Raw genomic sequence first — 26789 nt, forward strand, 5'->3', positions numbered from 1 at the left:
TGATGTGTCCATAGGTACAGGAGTGCTCAGCCACGTCGCTCTGCGGAGTGAGGTGGCTGAGGAACCCCTAGCAGGGGCAAGTGTCGGTGCTACAGGAAATGGGGAGATACATGGGAACCATGAGGAAGGTGATGCCACGCAATTGACCAGTGCCACCGAGGAAGGTAACTGGCCCATAAGTAGCAATGCTCCTGAGGTAATGGGGGTGGATGGGGAGGTAGAGCCCATGGCAGCATCGGCTGATGGGTCGGTAGAAATCCCCGGGGAAACAGCCTACGTAGCTGCTGTCACCCACAGTCAGAGTGCCCAGAACGCAGATAACTGTCTGCCTTCCGGACCCTCCTCAGTCATCATTGTGACTGAATCAGAGGTGGACCCAGAGCAGGTCCCAGAGGGTTCCCGTGGGGAAGGGACCCTGACGTCGCTTCTGGCTTCCCCTAGTACCCGGAAAATCGCAAAAGGAGTGGTTGAGGGAAAGACAGCTGGTCGTCCCGCAGCAATTCCGGGGTGAGTTGTTACGGATTGCCCATGAGATCCCGCTAGCTGGACACTTGGGAATCAGCAAAACTAAGGCCCGGCTGCCTCAACACTTCTATTGGCCTAAGATGGGGACAGATGTGTCAAACTACTGCCGCTCCTGTGTCACCTGTCAAAGAGTGGGGAAGGCAGGGCCTGCTCTTAAGGCTCCCCTGATCCCTTTGCCAGTGATAGAGGAGCCTTTCCAGAGGATCGCGGTGGATATTGTGGGCCCGCTGGCCGTCCCCAGCAGCTCTGGAAAGCAATACATCCTTACTGTGGTAGACTACGCTACCCGATACCCAGAGGCAGTAGCTCTGTCGTCAACTAGGGCAGATAAGGTGGCGGATGCCCTGTTGGCTATCTTTTCACATGTAGGATTTCCCAGGGAGATGCTCACTGATCAAGGGACCCAATTCATGTCTCACCTAATGGAGGCTCTCTGTAAGAGAATGCAGGTGAAGCACCTGGTATCGAGTGCGTATCACCCACAGACCAATGGCTTGTGTGAACGCTTCAATGGTACCCTCAAACAGATGCTACGCATGCTGGTTGAGACACAAGGGCGCGACTGGGAGCGGTACCTCCCACACCTGCTGTTCGCTTACCGAGAGGTTCCGCAGGCCTCGACGGGGTTCTCCCCCTTCGAGCTCCTGTACGGCAGGCAAGTCCGGGGACCCCTTGGGTTGGTCAGAGAATCCTGGGAAGAGGAGCCGAACCCTTCTGAAGTGTCCATAGTGAAGTATGTCATGCGCTTCCGTGACAAGATGCAGACCTTGATGCAGTTGGTGCATGACAACATGACGCAGGCAGAGGCTGATCAGAAGCACTGGTACGACCAGAACGCCCGGGAGCGGACCTACCACGTGGGTCAAAAGGTGTGGGTGCTGGTCCCCGTGCCAACGGATAAGCTTCAGGCAGCCTGGGAGGGCCCGTACGTCATCTACCAACAGCTCAACCCGGTCACCTACGTGGTCACGCTTGACCAAGCTCGGGGTAGGCGAAAGGCCTTTCACGTCAACATGATGAAGGGTCATCAAGAACGTGAACCTTTCGTCCTACCGGTCTGCAGCTTACCCGAAGACGGGGAGGAAGACACCCTCCTGGACATGCTGGCCCAAGCCAAGGCCGGTGGGTCCATTGAGGACGTGGAGTGTTATGATCTGGTGGCCTAAGAGCAGCATGGGACGTACTCTGGAGAAGGTGGTACCTGTACTGACCGCAGACCCTGAACTTAACACCGCAACTAGAAGCAGCCGTGGAATGTACCTTTCACTCCCTAGACATCTCGACACAGCCGGAGGACTAATTACCCCTAGAGATAGAAACGGGAAAACTATCTTGCCTCAGAGAAAATCCCCAAAGGATAGACAGCCCCCCACAAATATTGACTGTGAAAGGAGAGGGAAATAACATACGCAGACTGAAAACAGAATTTAGCAAAGGAGGCCACTTCTAGCTAGATAGAAAGGCTAGGACATGCGGTCAGTATTAAAACACTAGAAAATATCCACCACAGAAAATACAAAAATACAAAATCTCCACATCTAACTAAAGATATGGAGGGTATATCTGCATCTCCAGAGATACCAGCTTGGCTAAACAAATCCTTATACAGACCAAGCTGGACTAGACAAAAACATGGAAAAGAACTGAACAATAAGGCCCACAGCATGTGGACTGCAAAAAACAAAGCGAGAACTTATCTTTGTTGAAATGAACAGCAAAGCAGAAGAGACCAGGCAGGGATGTGAATCCTCCAAGAACAATGGACAACTGGCACTGACTAAAGGGTCAAACAAGACTAAATAGCCCAGTCCGAATTACAAAACGTGAACACACCTGATGAATAGTGCGATCCAGAGACAGCAGCACTACCACTTATAACCACCGGAGGGAGCCCAAGAGCAGAATTCACAACAGTACCCCCCCCTTGAGGAGGGGTCACCGAACCCTCACCAGAGTCCCCAGGCCGATCCGGACGAGCCAAATGAAAGGCACGAACCAAATCCTCAGCATGAACATCGGAGGCAACAACCCAAGAATTATCCTCCTGGCCATAACCCTTCCATTTGACAAGATACTGAAGCTTACGCCTCAAAAAACGAGAATCCAAAATCTTCTCAACCACATACTCCAACTCCCCATCAATCAACACCGGGGCAGGAGGATCAACAGAGGGAACAACGGGCACCACATATTTCCGCAACAAAGATCTATGAAAAACATTATGGATGGAAAAAGAGGCTGGAAGGGCCAAACGAAAAGACACTTGGTTGATAATCTCAGAAATCCTATAAGGGCCAATAAACCGAGGCTTAAACTTAGGGGAAGAAACCTTCATAGGAACATGACGGGAAGACAACCAGACCAAATCCCCAACCTGAAGCCGGGAACCAACACACCGACGACGGTTAGCAAAACGCTGAGCCCCTTCCTGAGACAACACCAAATTGTCAACAACATGAGCCCAAATTTGCTGCAACCTGTCAACCACAGAGTCCACCCCAGGACAATCAGAAGGCTCAACCTGCCCTGAAGAAAAACGAGGATGAAAACCAGAGTTACAAAAGAAGGGTGAAACCAAGGTAGCAGAACTAGCCCGATTATTAAGGGCAAACTCAGCCAATGGCAGAAAAGCCACCCAATCATCCTGATCAGCAGACATAAAGCATCTCAAATAAGTTTCCAAAGTCTGATTAGTTCGCTCGGTTTGGCCATTTGTCTGAGGATGAAATGTGGAAGAAAAAGACAAATCAATGCCCAGCCTAGCACAAAAGGCCCGCCATAACCTAGAAACAAACTGGGAACCTCTATCGGACACAATATTCTCCGGAATGCCATGCAAACGAACCACATGCTGAAAAAACAACGGAACCAAATCAGAAGAGGAAGGCAATTTAGGCAAAGGTACCAAATGAACCATCTTAGAAAACCGGTCACAAACCACCCAGATAACCGACATCCTCTGGGAAACCGGAAGATCCGAAATAAAATCCATAGAAATATGCGTCCAAGGCCTCTCAGGGAAAGGCAAAAGCAACCCACTAGCGCGGGAACAGCAAGGCTTGGCCCGCACAAGTCCCACAGGACTGCACAAAAGAACGCACATCCCGTGACAAAGAAGGCCACCAAAAGGACCTACCAACCAATTCTCTGGTCCCAAAGATCCCAGGATGACCAGCCAACACAGAACAATGAACCTCAGAAATCACTTTACTAGTCCATCTGTCAGGAACAAACAGTTTCCCCACTGGACAGCGGTCAGGTTTATCAGCCTGAAATTCCTGAAGAACCCGTCGTAAATCAGAGGAGATGGCAGAAAGAATCACCCCTTCCTTCAGAATGCCAACCGGCTCAAGGACCCCAGGAGAATCAGGCAAAAAGGTCCTAGAGAGGGCATCAGCCTTAACATTCTTAGAACCCGGAAGATACGAGACCACAAAATCAAAACGGGAGAAAAACAGGGACCATTGGGCCTGTCTAGGATTCAGCCGTTTGTCGGACTCGAGGTAAATCAGATTCTTATGATCGGTCAAGACTACAAAACGATGCTTGGCCCCCTCAATCCTAGCAAACAGATCAGAAAGCAAAGGCAAAGGGTATTGGAATTTGACCGTGATTTTATTCAAGAGGCGATAATCAATACAGGGTCTCAAGGAGCCATCCTTCTTGGCAACAAAAAAAAAACCTGCTCCCAATGGTGAAGAAGATGGCCGAATATGCCCCTTCTCTAAAGACTCCTTTACATAGCTCCGCATGGCGGTATGTTCTGGCACAGACAGGTTGAAAAGTCGGCCCTTGGGAAACTTACAGCCTGGAATCAAGTCAATAGCACAATCACAGTCCCTATGCGGTGGAAGGGAACTGGACTTGGGCTCGTTGAATACATCCTGGAAATCTGACAAAAACTCAGGAATTTCAGAAGAGGGGGAGGAGGCAATTGACATCAAAGGAACGTCACCATGGACCCCCTGACAACCCCAACTAGTCACAGACATAGATTTCCAATCCAATACCGGATTATGCACCTGTAACCATGGAAACCCCAGCTCAATAGCATCATGCAAATTATGCAACACCAGGAAACGACAATCTTCCTGATGGTCTGGCGCCATGCACATGGTCAGCTGTGTCCAAAACTGAGGTTTATTTTTAGCCAACGGTGTAGCTTCAATGCCCCTCAAAGGAATAGGACTCTGTAAAGGCTGCAAGGGGAAACCACAACGTCTGGCAAATTCTAAGTCCATTAAGTTCAGAGCGGCGCCTGAATCCACAAATGCCATGACAGAAAATGACGATAATCAGCAGATCAGGGTCACAGACAACAGAAATTTAGGTTGTACAGTACTGATGGTAACAGAACTAGCGATTCTCTTGGTACGCTTAGGGCAATCAGAAATAACATTAGCAGAATCGCCGCAGTAAAAACACAACCTATTCTGACGTCTGAATCCTTGTCGTTCAGCTCTAGACACAATCCTATCACACTGCATGGGCTCAGGACTCCGCTCGGAAGACAATGCCATAGTGCGCACAACTCTGCGCTCGCACAAGCGCTGATCAATCTGAATGGCCAGAGACATAGAATCACTCAGACCAGCAGGCGTTGGGAACCCCACCATAACATCCTTAATGGATTCAGAAAGACACTTTCTGAAAATTGCCGCCAAGGCATCCTCATTCCATTTAGTCAGCACAGATCATTTTCTAAATTTCTGGCAATATGATTCTGCCGCTTCTTGACCCTGACACAGGGCCAACAATGTCTTCTCAGCATGATCCACTGAATTAGGCTCATCATACAATAACCCAAGCGCCTGAAAAAAGGAGTCTATATTAAGCAAAGCTGGATTCCCAGGTTCCAGGGCAAATGCCCAATCCTGGGGGTCACCACGCAGCAGAGATATAACAATTTTAACCTGCTGGATGGAATCACCAGAGGAACGGGGTTTCAGAGCAAAAAACAGTTTACAGTTATTTTTAAAGCTCAAAAATTTTGACCTATCCCCAAAAAACAAATCAGGAGTTGGAATTCTAGGCTCTAAAACCGGAGTCTGAATGATATAATTGGAAATACCCTGTACTCTTGCAGCAAGTTGATCCACACGAGAAGCCAATCCCTGAACATCCATGCCAGTGCCAAACTCCTGAGCCACCCAGAGGTAAAGAGGGAAGGAAAAAAAAAACACAACAGACTACAGAAAAAAAAATGGCTCAGTACTTTCTTTCCCTTCTTCTGAGATGCGGTTAACTCATTTTTGGCCAGTTGTACTGTTATGATCTGGTGGCCTAAGAGCAGCATGGGACGTACTCTGGAGAAGGTGGTACCGGTACTGACCGCAGACCCTGACCTTAACACCGCAACTAGAAGCAGCCATGGAATGTACCTTTCACTCCCTAGACATCTCGACACAGCCGGAGGACTAATTACCCCTAGAGATAGAAACGGGAAAACTATCTTGCCTCAGAGAAAATCCCCAAAGGATAGACAGCCCCCCACAAATATTGACTGTGAGAGGAGAGGGAAATAACATACGCAGACTGAAAACAGAATTTAGCAAAGGAGGCCACTTCTAGCTAGATAGAAAGGCTAGGACAGAGTACTATGCGGTCAGTATTAAAACACTAGAAAATATCCACCACAGAAAATACAAAATCTCCACATCTAACTAAAGATATGGAGGGTATATCTGCATCTCCAGAGATACCAGCTTGGCTAAACAAATCCTTATACAGACCAAGCTGGACTAGACAAAAACATGGAAAAGAACTGAACAATAAGGCCCACAGCATGTGGACTGCAAAAAACAAAGCCAGAACTTATCTTTGTTGAAATGAACAGCAAAGCAGAAGAGACCAGGCAGGGATGTGAATCCTCCAAGAACAATGGACAACTGGCACAGACTAAAGGGTCAAGCAAGACTAAATAGCCCGGTCCGAATTACAAAAAGTGAACACACCTGATGAATTGTGCGATCCAGAGACAGCAGCACTACCACTTATAACCACCGGAGGGAGCCCAAGAGCAGAATTCACAACAGTGGAGGTAAGCGCCTCGCTAACTGAACCACAGCGGTTGCAGTTGCAAACCACACTGGAACCCTTCCGGGTCGTGTTCTCCAACCGACCTGGAAGGGCTGAGTTAGCAGTCTACGAGGTGGACACCGGGAATCATGCCCCGCTACGGCGAACACCCTATCGAATCTCTGACCAGGTGCAGCAGGTTATGCTCCAGGAGATCGATGAGATGTTACAGCTGGGGGTGATTCGACGGTCAAAGAGCACATGGGCCTCACCCGTAGTTCTCGTGCCAAAGAAGGACCGGACCACCCGGTTCTGCGTGGACTACAGGGGGCTCAACGCCATTACAGCCTCTGACGCGCACCCAATGCCGCGCATCGAGGAGCAGCTTGAGAAGTTAGCTGGTGCAAAATACCTGACAATAATGGATCTGAGTCGAGGATACTGGCAGATTCCCCTGAGCCCCGAGGCGCAGGAGAAGTCCGCCTTTATCACACCCTTTGGACTGTACGAGTCCACGGTCATGCCCTTCGGCATGAAGAATGCCCCTGCCACTTTCCAGCGGATGGTCAACCTCCTGCTTCAGGAACTGGAGGAGTACACCGTGGCGTACTTGGATGACATTGCCATCTTCAGTCCCTCCTGGAAGGAACACCTGCAGCATCTCGAGGAGTTGCTCAGGCGAATTCACCGAGCAGGACTGTCTATCAAGTCGGGAAAGTGCCAGATGGGCACGAGGGAGGTCCACTACCTGGGGCACCGGGTAGGCGGAGGCACCCTAAAGCCAGAGCCTGAGAAAGTGGGAGCGATCGTGGACTGGCCCACTCCCAGGACCAAGAAACAGGTGATGTCCTTCCTGGGCACTGCAGGGTACTATAGGCGCTTTGTACAGCACTATAGTAGCCTGGCAAAACCCTTGACGGACCTCACCAGGAAGAAGCTACCCCACATCGTCAACTGGACCGACGGCTGTAAGGGGGCCTTCCAGGCGTTGAAAACAGCACTGTGCAACGCCCCTGTGTTGAAAGCAGTCGACAGCAGTCGACCATTCTTGGTACAGACTGACGCCAGCGAGTTTGGCCTTGGTGCTGTGCTCAGCCAGGTTGACTCGGAGGATAAAGAGCACCCCGTGTTGTACCTGAGCCGGAAACTTTTGCCGAGGGAAGTGGCCTACTCCACCATTGAGAAGGAGTGCCTGGCCATAGTCTGGGCCCTGCAGCGCTTGCAGCCCTACTTGTACGGCCGTGCCTTCACGGTGGTCACTGACCACAACCCTCTGCTCTGGCTAAACGCCATGTGTGGAACCAACGGCAGGTTGCTACGCTGGAGCCTTGCCCTTCAGCAGTTTGACTTTACCATTGAACACAAAATGGGCAGGGAGCATGGAAATGCAAATGGACTGTCCCGCCAGGGTGAACCTACTGAGGTGCGCATGGAGGCATACCAAGGGGTCCTGCCTTCGTAGCACAGACCAAAAAGGGGAGGTGTCACGATATTGTATGAAATGTAATATGATTTCGCAGCTTTGCTGAAGGCTAAACCCCTCCCCCTTCTCTCTTTGCTTCTAAGTGTGTGGAGCTATTCTTCTCAATGCTCTGCCCTGCCCCCAATCCCAGGAAGGTTTATTGCGCTTGTAGAGGCACAAATCTCCCTCCAGCTGAAAACTGGTCTGATATCTTTCTCAAGACATGCGGCCCTTTGTTCTGTTATAGTAAGATATTGGGCCAACAGTTTAAGTTAGGAAAATAATACATCCAGTTAGTGAATCTCCATCGGCAGATCTATCGGCCACGATAAACGCGGGCTTCTAGTTCAAACAGGGACAAAATACGGATTTCTCTGGAACCGAGTGTCTCTACTAGCCCGAATTTAGTATCTATAGAGAACAAATCTTAATACAAGATGAATGAGGAGTATGTTATGACTCTGCCAGATTCTCCAGAGAAGATATGACAGTCATAAGAATGGTTGGAGAAAACTGTACAGCTGAGGAAGGAGGAGGGTGATCCTAACTCAACCCCTTTAGTGATGTCACGAGGCTGGAGGTTAAAAGTCTTTACTCTTAACCCAGCCTTGAGTCTTTAGAGAGTCTTACTGGAGGAGCTGTTCCTATCCAGACCTCCTGATGCACTGGGACATTTGGGGTCCCGCCCACCAGCATGGTTTTGCCTGAAATGGACTGAGAACATGTGAGTTTTACCTTTCTCATTTAATCCCTTTATTTTATAATTACCTTGTACATTTTCAATTGTCTCATATTGTAACATCCTTATATACCTTTGTAAACACTGCCTTAATCTTTCAAAGTAAAATATTTAATACTAGTTTCGTTCTTCATGCTCTAAAACGTACCCTAAGTCTTCTGAAGGGAATTACGCTACTGTTTTGGGTTTCCTTCGGACCCGTTTAATCGAAGCTGGTGGCAGCATCCCATGTGCGGGCCTTTGGGTGTCGTAGCGACTGCGGCGTTGATAATTATTGTTCCTGCCTGAGTGGGAGTATTTATATCGCCTCGCTGCAGCGTGCCCAATAGCCAGTACATAGCAGGCAGCCTTTCTGGCGACTAGTTACTCTAGGTGCAGTACCTAAACTGACCTGAGGGTAAGGGGGCGCCAGAGAGCTGCAAGTTTCAAGTGGAACTGTAAGCGGGATATACATAAATCCCTGCAGTTCGTGGTATATTGAAGAGCAGTGGGATACCTAAAATAAGCCCCTGCTGTGTTGTGGATTCTGTTTTTGGGCTCCCTCTGGTGGTTACAACTGGTACTGGGTGACTTTGGTGGGTTGCGGTCTCTGGTTTCCACCTGTCCATCTGTGGCTGGGTGTTTCCTATTTAACCTGGCTTTCCTGTCATTCCCTTGCCGGCTATCAATGTATCAGTGTGTCTCTGTTACCTGCTCCTAGGCCTTCAAGACAAGCTAAGTCTGGATTTTCCTGTTTCATGATTGCTTTCATGTTTTTTAGTCCAGCTTGCAGATATGTAATTCTCTGCGGCTGGTTGCTCTAGTGGGCTGAAATTACCACTCATGTACCATGAGTTGGCACATGAGTTCAAGTAATTTCAGGATGGTATTTTGAAGGGTTTTTAAGCTGACCGCGCAGTTCACCTTTTGTATCCTCTGCTATCTAGCTTAAGCGGGCCTCATTTTGCTGAATCTGTTTTCATAACTACGTTTGTGCCTTCCTCTCATTTCACCGTCATTATATGTGGGGGGCTGCTATTTCTGTGGGAATATTTCTCTGGAGGCAAGATAGGTCTATTATTCTTCTGATAGGGGAAGCTAGATCTCCGGCTGGCGCGAGACATCTAGGGGCCCCCCAGGAACGTTCCCCGGCTACTGTTAGTTGAGTGTTGAGGTTCAGGATCGCGGTCAGCTCAGGTTCCATCACCCTAGAGCTCGTCCTGTTTTTGCCCGTGTTATGTTGCTAAATTCCCTGCCATTGGGACCATGACACTGCTGTAAACTAAGAGGTCAATAGCCTTGTGTGTGTTTTTTCATCACATTGTAGCAGTGGAGGGATAACTAAGATAAGCCCCCCCTGCAGCTGTGATAGCCGTCTGTTGGCCTAAAGTCACCCCGATCCGTGACGTTGTGGTGACGGTCACGGTGTGAATCGTGACAGTGACAGTCTGGAGACGCCGTGGGGAGCGATCTGCCTGCAACATCCTTCAGCATGACCAGTTTGGCAGTGGGTCAGTAATGGTGTGGGGTGGCATTTCTTTGGAGGGCCGCACAGCCCTTATTGTGCTCGCCAGAGGTAGCCTGACTACCATTAGGTACCGAGATGAGATCCTCAGACCCCTTGTGACACCATATGCTGGTGCGGTTGGCCCTGGGTTCCTCCTAATGCAGGACAATGCCAGACCTCATATGGCTGGAGTGTGTCAGCAGTTCCTGCAAGATAAAGGCATTGAAGCTATGGACTGGCCCGCCAGTTCCCCACACCTGAATCCGATTGAACACGTCGGGGACATCATGTCTCGCACCATCCACCAACGTCACGTTGTATCACAGACTGTCTAGGAGTTGGCGGATGCTTTCGTCCAGGTCTGGGAGGAGATTCCTCAGGAGACCATCCACCGCCTAATCAGGAGCATGCCCAGTCATTCTACAGTATGGAGGTCATACAGGCACGTGGAGGCCACACACAATACTGAGCATCTTTTCCTTGTCATGAGGCATTTCCACTGAAGTTGGATCAGCCTGTAATTTGATTTTCCACTTTGATTTTGAGTATCATTCCAAATCCAGACCTCCATGGGATATTCATTTTGATTTACATTGATAATTGTTATAATTGTTGTTTTATTGTTGTGAACACATTCCACTATGCAATGAATAAAAATTTGCAACTGGAATATTTCATTCAGAGATATGTAGGATGTGGTATTTTAGTGTTCCCTTTATTTTTTTGAGCAGTGTATTTTTTTTTCTACTGGCTAACACGGTACCAAACCACTTTTTTTTGTTTATCTGAATTATCCAGACATATTATTTCAGTAGGCCCAGGGACATGAGCTAGAGTTCATGTGAGAATGACTGCTGGCCCTTATCGTAATGAATTCACTGGCTGCCATTTGTTGACTGTCTGCTGATTATCTATTGTATTTGTCCTTGTATTGTTCTGCAATCTTTGGGAAACAAAGGCACAATGTTTGAATGTTTGTTAATATGTTGATGACTCCTTGGTGCTCTGTAATATGAAGGACAATCTATGCATGTTGTTTGCACACTCCTGCAGTGAGTGATGGCCTCCTACCTCCTTCCCCCAAGCCTGTGGTGGAATGACTGAATGAGAGTGTGACCTATAAAAAGGAGAATCTGCCTGTGTTCAGGGTGCCTACATTACAGAAGTCATGGCATGGTCACTCTTCAGGATCTCAGCTGAGGGTACATCGGACCCGGCTGCAAGAACACAGGACTGCTCTCGGATATCTCCCTATGCTTGTCGTTACCTCCTCTCTGTGTGCGTATCATAGGTGGAGTAGCAACCCTGGGAGCTCAGACATAACATCTACCATTATCCCAGCGAGTCAGCGGAAGGGTGAGACCCTGTAACGTACACCATCTTTGGGGTAATTGCTGGGACTGTTCTGTTTGCTTTTGGGTATTGTGGTTCAATAAAGCCACGCTGTCTTACCCTAACCCTGTGTTGTCTGTGAGCTATAGCTTGCCGAATAAGAGGGAACCCTAGCAAATTCGCTCAACTCTAGTCTTCATGGTGTTGTTTGGAGATCTTCTTGGTCTTTATGGTGTTTTTTGCAGATCTTCGTGGTCTTTGTGGTGTTGTTTGTAGATTTCCTTGATCTTCATAGTGGTGTTTGTAGATCTCCTTGGTCTTCATGGTGTGGTTTGGAGATCTCCTTGGTCTTCTTGGTGTTTTTTTGAGATCTTCTTGGTCTTCATGGTGTTGTTTGGAGATCTCCTTGGTCTTCATAGTGGTGTTTGGAGACCCCTTGGTCTTCATGGTATGGTTTGGAGATCTTCTTGATCTTTGTGGTGTTGTTTGGAGATCTTCTTGATCTTCATAGTGACCAACGAAATACTGCTGGAGAGATCAGCGCAAAATAGGGTCTTATCCAGTGGATATAGAATTAATATAGTCAGATTCTACGATGGAGCAATAGAAAAAGCATGTAAAAATATCCACTGCAGCAGATCCATTGGTCAGCAAGTGACCGTACTGCAGATAGATGAAAGGGATAATGTGGATATGGTCCGCGTCCGCACTGCCATATAATTGAAGGTCCAAAGTCTTTCATATAAAGAATAGTGGATTATTCAACGTGTTTCAAAGTCTGAATGACTTCTTCATCAGGAAATACCACATCCTCATAGTGGTGTTTGGAGATTCCCTTGGTCTTCATGGTGTGGTTTGGAGATCTCCTTGGTGTTGTTTGGAGATCTCCTTGGTCTTCATGCTATTGTTTAGAGATCTCCTTGGTCTTCATGGTGGTTTTTGGAGATCTCCTTGCTTTTTATGGTGTTGTTTGGAGATCTCCTTGGTCTTCATGGTGTTGTTTGGAGATCTCATTGACCTTCATGGTGTCTGGTTAGTGGTGCGTCTTGTTAATGGTGTTGCAGCTTCTGTGGCTTTTCAGAGAAGGTAAAGTGTCTATACTGACAGACATGTGACACTTGGATTACACAAAGGGGGACGTCCTGTCACTAAGCATGGGACTTAAGACAGGAATTGCTTGCTCCAGTAATTTTAGGTGCTTCATAGCAAAAGGGGTGAATACATATGCATCTACCAATTTTGAGTTATTTAATCCCATAAATTTAATTTGTGCCTATATTTTTCTCACTTCTCTTCGCCAACTTAGACTATTTATTGCTGAACTATCACACACAAATCAGATTACAAAAATATTTACACAGGTTGTAATGTGACAAAATAGGTAAAAAGTCAAGGGGGTGAATACTTTCGCAAGTCACTGTAAATCCCATTGATCACCTGTAGAGAAATCTCAAAATTGATGTTGGGCGAAGACGGGGAACAGACGCCTTCAAATATGAGATACCTGGAGAGGTTTGTAAGACGAGTCGTCCAAGATCCTAGCCGAGAGGTGTAATAAGTTTGTGGATGGTTATAGGAAGCAATTGAATGCAGTTATATATTACAAAGCAGGTGCACTAGATATTAAGCTGAGGGTGAAAACAATTGTGTCTGAACCGTTTTGGGGGTTTTGTGTTAAATTATGTCCAATTTGCCTTTTGTTTCTGTTTTTTTGTGTTGTTCGAACACACACAAAGGAAATAAACCTGTATATAACAGAACATGGGGAACTGTAATAATTATCTGGGAAATATACTTCATTTTCTGGAACAATTTCAAGGGTGCCAACGCTGGTGACCATGCCAGAACGTAAAGCAGTAGTAGACAATATATAAAATAGATGAAGAGAGATCAAAACATCCTTTACTCTGCCATATACAGGATACAACATTTCGGCCTGTGTCTTTTTCAAGCAAGGAATAGAAGACAATCATACATGAAGAAAGTTTGAACTCAGGAAAATGATTGGAACCTGGAACCAAGTAAGAGGAAGTGGGCAACCAACCAACAGCCCAGCCCCAGACGAAGTTTGCGACAAACCAACAGCCTGGCCAAAGAGGAAGAGGGCAACCAACCAACAGTCCGGTCCCAGAGAAAATGAGCAACCAACAAGCTGGCTCCAGAGAAAGTGAGCAACCAACCCACAGCCGAGCCCCAGAGGAAGTGGGCAACCAACCAACAGCCTGGCCCCAGAAGAAGTGGCCAATCAAACAACAGCACGGCACCAGAGGAAGTGGGAAACCAACCCACAGCCCAGCCCCAGAGGAAGTGGGCAACCAACCAACAGTCCGATCCCAGAGAAAGTGAGCAACAAACAAGCCGGCTCCAGAGAAAGTGAGCAACCAACCAACCCACAGCCAAGCCCCAGAGGAAGTTGGCAACCAACCAACAGCCTGGCCCCAGAGGAAGTGGGCAATCAACCAACAGCACAGCCCCAGAGGAAATGGGCAACCAACCAACAGCCCAGCCCCAGATGAAGTGGGCAACCAACCCACAGCCCAGCCACAGAGGAAGTGGGCAACCAACCAACAGTCCGGTCCCAGAGAAAGTGAGCAATGAACCAACAGCACGGCCCCAGAGGAAGTGAGCAACCAACCCACAGCCCAGCCCCAGAGGAAGTGGGCAACCAACCAGCAGCTCAGCCCCAGAGGAAGTGGGCAATCAACCAGCAGCACGGCCCCAGAGTAAGTGGGCAACCAACCAACAGCCTGGCCCCAGAGGAAGTGGGCAACCAACCAACAGCCCGGCAAAAGAGGAAGTGGGCAACCAACTGCCCGGCCCTAGAGGAAGTGAGCAACCAACCAACAGTCCAGCCCCAGAGGAAGTGGGCAACCAACCAACAGTCCGGCTCCAGAGAAAGTGAGCAACCAACCCACAGCCTAGCCCCAAAGGAAGTGGGCAACCAACCAACAGCACGGCCCCAGAGGAACTGGGCAACCAACCAACAGCCCGGCCCCAGAAAAAGTAGGCAACCAACCAAAAGCCCGGCATAAAAAAAAGTGGGCAACCAACCAACAGCACGGCCCCAGAGGAAGTGGGTAATCAACCAACAGCACAGCCCCAGAGGAAGTGGGCAACCAACCAACAGCCTGGCATCAGAGGATGTGGGCAACCAACCAACCGTCCGGCCCTAGAAGAAGTGGGCAACCAACCAACAGTCCGGCCTCAGAGGAAGTGGGCAACCAACCAACATTACGGCCCCAGAGGAAGTTGGGAACCAACAGCACGCCCCAGAGGAAGTGAGCAACCAACCAACTCACGGCACTAGAGGTGGGCGACCAACAGCATGGTACCAGAGGTGGGCAACCAACAGCACAGCACTAGAAGTGGGCAACCAACAGCACAGCACCAGCGGTGGGCAACCAACAGCATGGCACCAGCGGTGGGAAACCAACAGCACGGTACCAGAGGTGGGCAACTAACAGCATGGCACCAGATGTGAGCAACCAACAGCACGGCACCAGAGGTGGGCAAACAACAGAATGGCACCAGCGGTGGGCAACCAACAGCAAGGCACCAGAGGTGGGCAACAAACAGCACAGCACCAGAAGTGAGCAACCAACAGCACGTCACTAGAGGTGGGGGCAAGTTGACAACCGACAGCATGGCACCAGAGGTGGGCAACCAACAGCACGGCACCAGAAGTGAGCAACCAACAGCATGGCACCAGAGGTGGAGGCAAGTTGAAACAAACAGCACGGCACCAGAGGTGAGCAACTAACAGCATGGCACCAGAGGTGGGCAACCAACAGCACGGCACCAGAGGTGGGCAAACAGAACAGCACCAGCGGTGGGCAACCCACAGCACGGCACCAGAGGTGGGCAACCAACAGCACAGCACCAGAAGTGAGCAACCAACAGCACGTCACCAAAGGTGCAGGCAAGTTGAAACCAACAGCACGGCACCAGAGGTGAGCAACTAACAGCACAGCACCAGAGGTGGGCAACCAACAGCACAGCACCAGTAGTGAGCAATCAACAGCACGTCACCAGAGGTGGGGAACCAACAGCACGGCACCAGAGGTGGGCAACCAACAGCACGGCACCAGAGGTGGGCAACCAACAGCAACTGGCTGTAAAATAACTTCTAAGTCTCCATATAGTAACTGCTCACCTGTCTAGGGCTAAATATCCCATGGTCCCGTGCTTCCATCAGCACCTCGCTGCTTTCTGGGCATGGAAGATAAATGGGAGAAATATCCACCTGGTGCAGAAAGACGTCTAACTCCACGGTAGAGACGAGATCTGAGTGAACATTATCGGCACAAAGCATATGTCACACAGTGATCAATAATGGGTTAATCATTAATGGTTGACGGTCATCAGTCGCTGCATGATGACAGCACAACATGATGACAGCGAGATATTCAGGAGCTCACTACAAGGCGCCAGTAACGCTGCTCACAATCACTGCGGCCTGCAGATCACACACCGCCACATGGTGGCAACTAATATTTATCCTCCTCATCATCAGTCAGCAGCCCGGCACCACCTGACGTCATGCTACAGGCCGACACCACCTGATACCACGCTACAGGCCGCCACCACGTGATACCATTCAACGGACAACACCGCGTGATACCACATGACAGGCCGACACCCTGTGATACTACGCTACAGACTGACACCACGTGATACTACGCTACAGGCCAACACTGCGTGATACCACGCTATAGGCCGACACCCCGTGATACCACGCTACAGGCCGCCACCACGTGATACCATTCAACGGACAACACGGCGTGATACCACACGACAGGCCGACACCCTGTGATACCACGCTACAGACTGACACCACGTGATACTACGCTACAGACCGACACCACGTGATACTACGCTACAGGCCAACACTGCGTGATACCACGCTATAGGCCGACACCCCGTGATACCACGCTTCAGGCCGCCACCACGTGATACCATTCAACGGACAACACGGCGTGATACCACACGACAGGCCGACACCCTGTGATACCACGCTACAGACTGACACCACGTGATACTACGCTACAGACCGACACCACTTGATACTACGCTACAGGCCAACACTGCGTGATACCATGCTACAGGCCGACACCCCGTGATACCACACTACAGGCCGACACCCCGTGATACCACACTACAGGCCGACACCCCGTGATACCACACTACAGGCCGACACCCCGTGAAACCACCCAACAGGTAGACAACGTGTGATATCACGCTACAGGCCGACAACGCGTGATACCATGCTACAGGCAGACACCGTGTGATATCATGCGACAGGCCGACACCGTGTGATATCATGCTACAGCCCAACACTGCGTGATACCACGCTACAGGCAGACACCACGTGATACCATGCGACAGGCTGACACCAACTGATACCAAACTACAGCCGGCACCACCTGATACCAAACTACAGCCGGCACCACCTGATACTAAACTACAGCCGGCACCACCTGATACCAAACTACAGCCGGCACGACCTGATACCGAACTACAGCCAGCACCACCTGACACCAAACTATAGCCGGCACCACCTGATACCAGACTAGAACCGGCACCACCTGATACCGAACTACAGCCGACACTACCTGATAGCGAAATACAGCCGGCACCACCTGATACCGAACTACAGCCGGCACCACCTGATACCAAACCACAGCCGGCACCACCTGATACCAAACCACAGCCGGCACCACCTGATACCAAACTACAGCCAGCACGACCTGATACCGAACTACAGCCAGCACCACCTGACACCGAACTATAGCCGGCACCACCTGATACCAGACTAGAACCGGCACCACCTGATACCGAACTACAGCCAACACTACCTGATAGCGAAATACAGCCGGCACCACCTGATACCGAACTACAGCCGGCATCACCTGATACCGAACTACAGCCAGCACCACCTGATACCGAACTACAACCAGCACCACCTGATACCAGACTACAGCCGGCACCACCTGATACCGAACTACAGCCGGCACCACCTGATACCGAACTACAGCTGGAACCACCTGATACCAAACTACAGCCGGAACCACCTGATACCAGACTACAGCCGGCACCACCTGATACCGCACTACAGCCGGCACCACCTGATAGTGAACTACAGCCGGCACCACCTGATACCGAACTACAGCCGGCACCACCTGATACTGAACTACAGCCGGCACCACCTGATACTGAACTACAGCCGACACCACCTGATACCGATGTCACGATATGGTATGAAATATCATATAGGTTTAGTTTCTCTTGTCAGCCCAGGATGTGGGCTAAGAAACCCCCCCTTCTCTTTTACTTCAGAGTTGAGCTGCCTTTCCACTGTGCATGGGGGAAGAGAGTTTTATTGACGAAAGGCATTTACGACCGGCATTTCCTGTAGTAGAAAGTGCTCAGCTTTAACTGTTAGAGAAGATTCTAGAATCATGAAAGTCCTTTGTTCTGTTTTTGAAAGATATTAGGCAAACGATTTAAAATACGAACACAAAAATATATCGTCATAATCACACTCGGAGGATCTACCCATCCCTCGAAACACAGGTTTCTAGCTCCATCTGGTACAGAGGTAGGGATTTCTCTGTCAGTGTGCGTGACAGGTGGGACATGTTTGGTCTCACTGGAATGCCGGCGATGATACGAGATGAATGAGGGGTATGGTGCGATTATGATATGTTCAGCAGCGGAATTACAAGTCTTAGAAAGATTTAGCTTATACTTAGTCAGAATGCAGAGAGAGGAGGGACTGGGATAGCCAGCCTTTTTGGTGATGTCACCAGGTTAAACTATAACTGTTTTGGCCGGACTCCAGCAGTCAGTCTGCTGCTGGAAGAACATGTGGGTCTGACCTGAAGAGCTGTACCTCATGCATTGGGATTTTTGGGAGCCCCTCCCCCTAGCATGGTGTTTGCCTGAACTGATATGAACTAAGAACATGTGAGTTATCTTTTCTTCCTTTAATCCTTTTATTTTCATAATTACCTTGTACATATTTGCAATTGTCTCATTTGTAACATCTTTGTAAAATATTTTTATAAAAAGCACTGCCTACATTCTGTGGGGTATATTATTTCATGCCAGTCCTTTCTCCCTGCTCTAAAAACGTACCCTAAGTCTCTTGAAGGGGAATTACGCTACTGTTTTGGGGTTAGCTCCGGACCCGTTTGATCGGAGCTGGTGGCAGCTTACCGTGTGCCGGCTTTTGGGGGGTCACTGTAGCGACTGCGGCTTGATAATTATTGTTCCTGCCTGAGTGGGAGTAGTTATCGCGTCGCTGCAGCGTGCCCAATAGCCAGTACATAGCAGGCAGCCTTTCTGGCGACTAATTACCCTAGGTGCAGTACCTAATCTGATCTGAGAGTAAGGGGGGCGCCAGAGAGCTGCAAGTGTTAAGTGGAACTGTAAGCGGGATACACAAATCCCTGCAGTTCATGGTATATTGAAGAGCAGTGGGATACCTAAAATAAGCCCCTGCTGTAAACTAAGAGGTCAATAGCATTGTGTGTGTTCTTTTCATCACATTGTGGCAGTGGAGGAAAACTAGGATAAGCCCCCTGCACATGTGATAGCCGTCTGCTGGTCTAAAGTCACCCCAATCCGTGACATATTGTAGGCAGCGGCTAAGGGATCTTAACAGTCACGGTGTGAATCGTGACACCGAACTACAGCCGACACCACCTGATACCAGACTACAGCCGGCATCACCTGATACCGAACTACAGCCGGCACCACCTGATACCGAACTACAGCCGACACCACCTGATACCGAACTACAGCCGACACCACCTGATACCGAACTACAGAAGCACCACCTGATACCGAACTACAGCCGACACCACCTGATACCAAACTACAGCCGACACTACCTGATACCGAACTACAGCCGACACCACCTGATACCGAACTACAGAAGCACCACCTGATACCGAACTACAGCCGACACCACCTGATACAAAACTACAGCCGGCACCACCTGATACTGAACTACAGCCGGCACCACCTGATACTGAACTACAACCGACACCACCTGATACCGAACTACAGCCGGCACCACCTGATACCGAACTACAGCCGGCATCACCTCATACCGAACTACAGCCGACACCACCTGATACCAGACTACAGCCGGCACCACCTGATACCAGACTACAGCCGGCACCACCTGATACCGAACTACAGCCGACACCACCTGATACCAGACTACAGCCGGCACCACCTGATACCGAACTACAGCCGACACCACCTGATACCAAACTACAGCCGGCACCACCTGATACCGAACTACAGCCGGCACCACCTGATACCAAACTACAGCCGGCACCACCTGATACCGAACTACAGCCGGCACCACCTGATACCAGACTACAGCCGGCATCACCTGATACCAGACTACAGCCGGCATCACCTGATACCGAACTACAGCCGACACCACCTGATACTAGACTACAGCCGGCACCACCTGATACCAGACTACAGCCGGCACCACCTGATACCAGACTACAGCCGGCACCACCTGATACCGAACTACAGCCGACACCACCTGATACCAGACTACAGCCGGCACCACCTGATACCAGACTACAGCCGGCACCACCTGATACCAGACTAAAGCCGGCACCACCTGATACCGAACTACAGCCGGCACCACCTGATACCGAACTACAGCCGGCACCACCTGATACCGAACTACAGCCGGCATCAGCTGATACCGAACTACAGCCGGCACCTCCTGATACCGAACTACAGCCGGCACCACCTGATACCGAACTACAGCCGGCACCACCTGATATCAAACTACAGCCGGCACCACCTGATACCGAACTACAGCAGGCACCTCCTGTTACCGAACTGCAGCCGGCACCTCCTGATACCAGACTACAGCCGACAACACCTGATACCGAACTACAGCCGACACCACCTGATACCGAACTACAGCCGGAACCACCTGATACCGAACTACAGCCGGCACCACCTGATACCGAACTACAGCCGGCACCTCCTGATACCGAACTACAGCCGGCACCTCCTGATACCGAACTACAGCCGGCACCTCCTGATACCGAACTACAGCCGGCACCACCTGATACCGAACTACAGCCGGCACCACCTGATACCGAACTACAGCCGACACCACCTGATACCAGACTACAGCCGGCACCACCTGATACCGAACTACAGCCGGCACCACCTGATACCGAACTACAGCCGGCATCACCTGATACCGAACTACAGCCGGCACCACCTGATACCGAACTACAGCCGGCACCACCTGATACCGAACTACAGTCGGCACCACCTGATACCGGACTACAGCCGGCACCACCTGATACCGAACTACAGCCGGCACCACCTGATACCGAACTACAGCAGGCACCTCCTGTTACCGAACTACAGCCGGCACCACCTGATACCGAACTACAGCCGACACCACCTGATACCGAACTACAGCCGGAACCACCTGATACCGAACTACAGCCGGCACCACCTGATACCGAACTACAGCCGACACCACCTGATACCGAACTACAGCAGGCACCTCCTGTTACCGAACTACAGCCGGCACCACCTGATACCGAACTACAGCCGGCACCACCTGATACCAGACTACAGCCGGAACCACCTGATACCGCACTACAGCCGGCACCACCTGATACCGCACTACAGCCGGTACCACCTGATACCAAACTACAGCCGACACCACCTGATACCGAACTACAGCCGGAACCACCTGATACCGAACTACAGCCGGCACCTGATACCGAACTACAGCCGGCACCTCCTGATACCGAACTACAGCCGGCATCACCTGATACTGAACTACAGCCGACAACAACTGATACCGAACTACAGCCGACACCACCTGATACCGAACTACAGCCGGAACCACCTGATACCGAACTACAGCCGGCACCACCTGATACCGAACTACAGCCGGCACCTCCTGATACCGAACTACAGCCGGCACCACCTGATACCGCACTACAACCGGCACCACCTGATACCGAACTACAGCCGGCATCACCTGATACCGAACTACAGCCGGAACCACCTGATACCGAACTACAGCCGACACCACCTGATACCGAACTACAGCCGACACCACCTGATACCGAACTACAGCCGGCACCACCTGATACTGAACTACAGCCGACACCACCTGATACCGAACTACAGCCGGCACCACCTGATACCAAACTACAGCCGGCATCACCTGATACCGAACTACAGCCGACACCACCTGATACCAGACTACAGCCGGCACCACCTGATACCAGACTACAGCCGGCACCACCTACCGAACTACAGCCGGCACCACCTGATACCGAACTACAGCCGACACCACCTGATACCAGACTACAGCCGGCACCACCTGATACCGAACTACAGCCGGTACCACCTGATACCGAACTACAGCCGACACCACCTGATACCGAACTACAGCCGACACCACCTGATACCGAACTACAGCCGGCACCACCTGATACCGAACTACAGCCGGCACCACCTGATAGTGAACTACAGCCGGCACCACCTGATACCGAACTACAGCCGGCACCACCTGATAGTGAACTACAGCCGGCACCACCTGATACCGAACTACAGCCGGAACCACCTGATACCAGACTACAGCCGGCACCACCTGATACCGCACTACAGCCGACACCACCTGATACCGAACTACAGCCGACACCACCTGATACCAAACTACAGCCGGCACCACCTGATACCAGACTACAGCCGACACCACCTGATACCGAACTACAGCCGGCACCACCTGATAGTGAACTACAGCCGGCACCACCTGATACCGAACTACAGCCGGAACCACCTGATACCAGACTACAGCCGGCACCACCTGATACCAAACTACAGCCGGCACCACCTGATACCAGACTACAGCCGGCACCACCTGATACTGAACTACAGCCGGCACCACCTGATACTGAACTACAGCCGGCACCACCTGATACCGAACTACAGCCGGCATCACCTGATACCGAACTACAGCCGGCACCACCTGATACCGGACTACAGCCGGAACCACCTGATACCGCACTACAGCCGACACCACCTGATACCAGACTACAGCCGGCACCACCTGATACCGAACTACAGCCGGCACCACCTGATACCGAACTACAGCTGGCAGCACCTGATACCGAACTACAGCCGACACCACCTGATACCAGACTACAGCCGGCACCACCTGATACTGAACTACAGCCGGCATCACCTGATACCGAACTACAGCCGACACCACCTGATACCGGACTACAGCCGGCACCACCTGATACCGCACTACAGCCGACACCACCTGATACCAGACTACAGCCGGAACCACCTGATACCGAACTACAGCCGGAACCACCTGATACCGAACTACAGCCGGCACCACCTGATACCGAACTACAGCCGACACCACCTGATACCGAACTACAGCTGGAACCACCTGATACCAAACTACAGCCGACACCACCTGATACCGAACTACAGCCGGCACCACCTGATACCGAACTACAGCCGGAACCACCTGATACCGAACTACAGCCGACACCACCTGATACCGAACTACAGCCGACACCACCTGATACCAGACTACAGCCGGCATCACCTGATACCGAACTACAACCGACACCACCTGATACCGAACTACAGCCGGCACCACCTGATACCGAACTACAGCCGGCACCACCTGATACCGAACTACAGCTGGAACCACCTGATACCAAACTACAGCCGACACCACCTGATACCGAACTACAGCCGGCACCACCTGATACCGAACTACAGCCGGAACCACCTGATACCGAACTACAACCGACACCACCTGATACCAGACTACAGCCGGCACCACCTGATACCAGACTACAGCCGGCACCACCTGATACTGAACTACAGCCGGCATCACCTGATACCGAACTACAGCCGACACCACCTGATACCGAACTACAGCCGACACCACCTGATACCGAACTACAACCGACACCACCTGATACCAGACTACAGCCGGCACCTCCTGATACCGAACTACAGCCGGCAGCACCTGATACCGAACTACAACCGACACCACCTGATACCGCACTACAGCCGACACCACCTGATACCAGACTACAGCCGGCAGCACCTGATACCGAACTACAGCCGGCACCACCTGATACCGCACTACAGCCGGCACCACCTGATACCAAACTACAGCCGGCACCACCTGATACCAGACTACAGCCGGCACCACCTGATACCGAACTACAGCCGGCACCACCTGATAGTGAACTACAGCCGGCACCACCTGATACCGAACTACAGCCGGCACCTCCTGATACCGAACTACAGCCGGCAGCACCTGATACCGAACTACAACCGACACCACCTGATACCGCACTACAACCGACACCACCTGATACCAGACTACAGCCGGCACCTCCTGATACCGAACTACAGCCGGCAGCACCTGATACCGAACTACAACCGACACCACCTGATACCGCACTACAGCCGACACCACCTGATACCAGACTACAGCCGGCAGCACCTGATACCGAACTACAGCCGGCACCACCTGATACCGCACTACAGCCGGCACCACCTGATACCAAACTACAGCCGGCACCACCTGATACCAGACTACAGCCGGCACCACCTGATACCGAACTACAGCCGGCACCACCTGATAGTGAACTACAGCCGACACCACCTGATACCGAACTACAACCGACACCACCTGATACCAGACTACAGCCGGCACCACCTGATACCGAACTACAGCCGGCACCACCTGATACCGAACTACAGCCGACACCACCTGATACTGAACTACAGCCGGCACCACCTGATACCAGACTACAGCCGGCACCTCCTGATACCGAACTACAGCCGGCACCACCTGATACCGAACTACAGCCGACACCACCTGATACCGAACTACAGCCGACACCACCTGATACTGAACTACAGCCGGCACCACCTGATACCAGACTACAGCCGGCACCACCTGATACCGAACTACAGCCGGCAGCACCTGATACCAGACTACAGCCGGCACCACCTGATACCGAACTACAGCCGGCACCACCTGATACCGAACTACAGCCGGCACCACCTGATACCGAACTACAGCCGGCAGCACCTGATACCAGACTACAGCCGGCAGCACCTGATACCGAACTACAGCCGGCACCACCTGATACCGAACTACAGCCGGCACCACCTGATACCGAACTACAGCCGACACCACCTGATACCGAACTACAGCCGACACCACCTGATACCGCACTACAGCCGACACCACCTGATACCAGACTACAGCCGGCACCACCTGATAGTGAACTACAGCCGGCACCACCTGATACCAGACTACAGCCGGCACCACCTGATAGTGAACTACAGCCGGCACCACCTGATACCAGACTACAGCCGGCACCACCTGATACCGAACTACAGCCGACACCACCTGATACCAGACTACAGCCGGCACCACCTGATAGTGAACTACAGCCGGCACCACCTGATACCAAACTACAGCCGGCACCACCTGATACCGCACTACAGCCGACATCACCTGATACCAGACTACAGCCGGCACCACCTGATACTGAACTACAGCCGACAACACCTGATACCGGACTACAGCCGGCACCACCTGATAGTGAACTACAGCCGGCACCACCTGATACCAAACTACAGCCGGCACCACCTGATACCGCACTACAGCCGACATCACCTGATACCAGACTACAGCCGGCACCACCTGATACCGAACTACAGCCGGCATCACCTGATACCGAACTACAGCCGGCACCACCTGATACCGAACTACAGCCGGCACCACCTGATACCGAACTACAGCCGACACCACCTGATACCGAACTACAGCCGGCATCACCTGATACCGAACTACAGCCGACACCACCTGATACCGAACTACAGCCGGCACCACCTGATACTGAACTACAGCCGGCACCACCTGATACCAGACTACAGCCGGCACCACATAAAGCTACACAGAGTGAATGTGCAGCACATGACGCCCCTCAGGTGACACTTACAGGGGTCTCGGGCGTCCTGACAGCGGAGCCTGAAGAGGTCACCACATCTCTGCGAGAAGGGAGAAGTGAAAGTGAAACCTCCGGCGGCGGCAGCCAGTCATTACCAGGCCGAGCAATGGGGCGGACGGAAACCCCTCACAGCCGGCGCTCCGGGGTCTCACAGCACTCAGCACACTCAGGGACAGTGCATGACAATCAGACACTTTATTCCTGGTAGAAATAATACAAACCGTCTGATTGTAATGGCTGCAAACATCCCCGGAGAAAGGAAGGAAAGTCTCAGCATTCTGACCGGATTCAAGTTAGTCTGCAGTTAGCTATTAGATATTAGTTAGCTATTCGATTTTCCATGCATGGGGAATTATACATAGAGTGGATATTGTTTGGGTAAAATTTTGATCAGGACTTTGAGATGTTTATTTTGACTACTTGTGGTCCTGGGTTATTCACGTAAATCTCTTTTGTCGCACATAATCAAACATACTCAATCGTACGTAAGTTCAATTTGAAAAGAGGTACCCTGGACCACTAGTACTCAAAATGAACATATCAATGTCCTGAACAATATTTACCAAAAAAATATCAACTCTATGTGTAGTTCAGAAGTTATTCACGTAAATCGCTTATGTCGCACATAATCAATCGTACTCAATCTAACAAATTTTGCCCCAAAAATGCAGAACTCTATGTATTTTTGAAGAATTATACAAAATATGCTAACTCCACATGTGAAACATTTTATCGGTACCTCACTGTTTGCTATCACAACTTACTTGAAGTTTCCATAAGGGCTTAAGCCACTAATCTATGGTTAATTCAAGGGTTGTTGAACAGATGCTAAGTTTGTGTGTGAAATTACACTTAATAAAGTTTTATGTCATCAAATTATTTATATGTAATTGTATCGTCATTCTTAACCTTTTTTTAACTTTACATAGTGGTTCTTGTGTAGACATGGGGGTCAGTGGGTGCTCTCGTTCGCTGTCCCGACCACCTTTACAAAGACAGCATGGACCATGGCTCATCCCAACTGAACGCCCGACCTCCTCAACAGTGGGTGGAACACTACTCATACAACACAGGGTGACGGAATCACAATATTAAGACTTTCTTGGATCTCCAAATAATTAATGGCATATATCACACAACCAGCAA

At 50.8% G+C, this 26789-nt stretch overlaps 1 protein-coding gene across 2 annotated transcripts in view; it reads right to left on the reverse strand.

Moving 5' to 3' along the window:
- Positions 1-25684, reverse strand: part of LOC143793233 (PC-esterase domain-containing protein 1A-like) — a 136144-nt gene extending 110460 nt beyond the window's left edge. Inside the window, exon 1 of one of the 2 annotated variants that reach the window (XM_077280022.1) lies at positions 25635-25684. The gene's annotated coding sequence lies outside the window, so the exon portion shown is untranslated. Of the gene's footprint in view, positions 1-15715; positions 15840-25634 lie in introns of those variants that run through there. The other variant, XM_077280029.1, reaches the window with a different exon arrangement.
- Positions 25685-26789: the final 1105 nt, after the last annotated feature.

The sequence above is a fragment of the Ranitomeya variabilis genome, chromosome 1 (assembly GCF_051348905.1).
Source record: "Ranitomeya variabilis isolate aRanVar5 chromosome 1, aRanVar5.hap1, whole genome shotgun sequence".
Lineage (NCBI taxonomy): Eukaryota > Metazoa > Chordata > Amphibia > Anura > Dendrobatidae > Ranitomeya > Ranitomeya variabilis.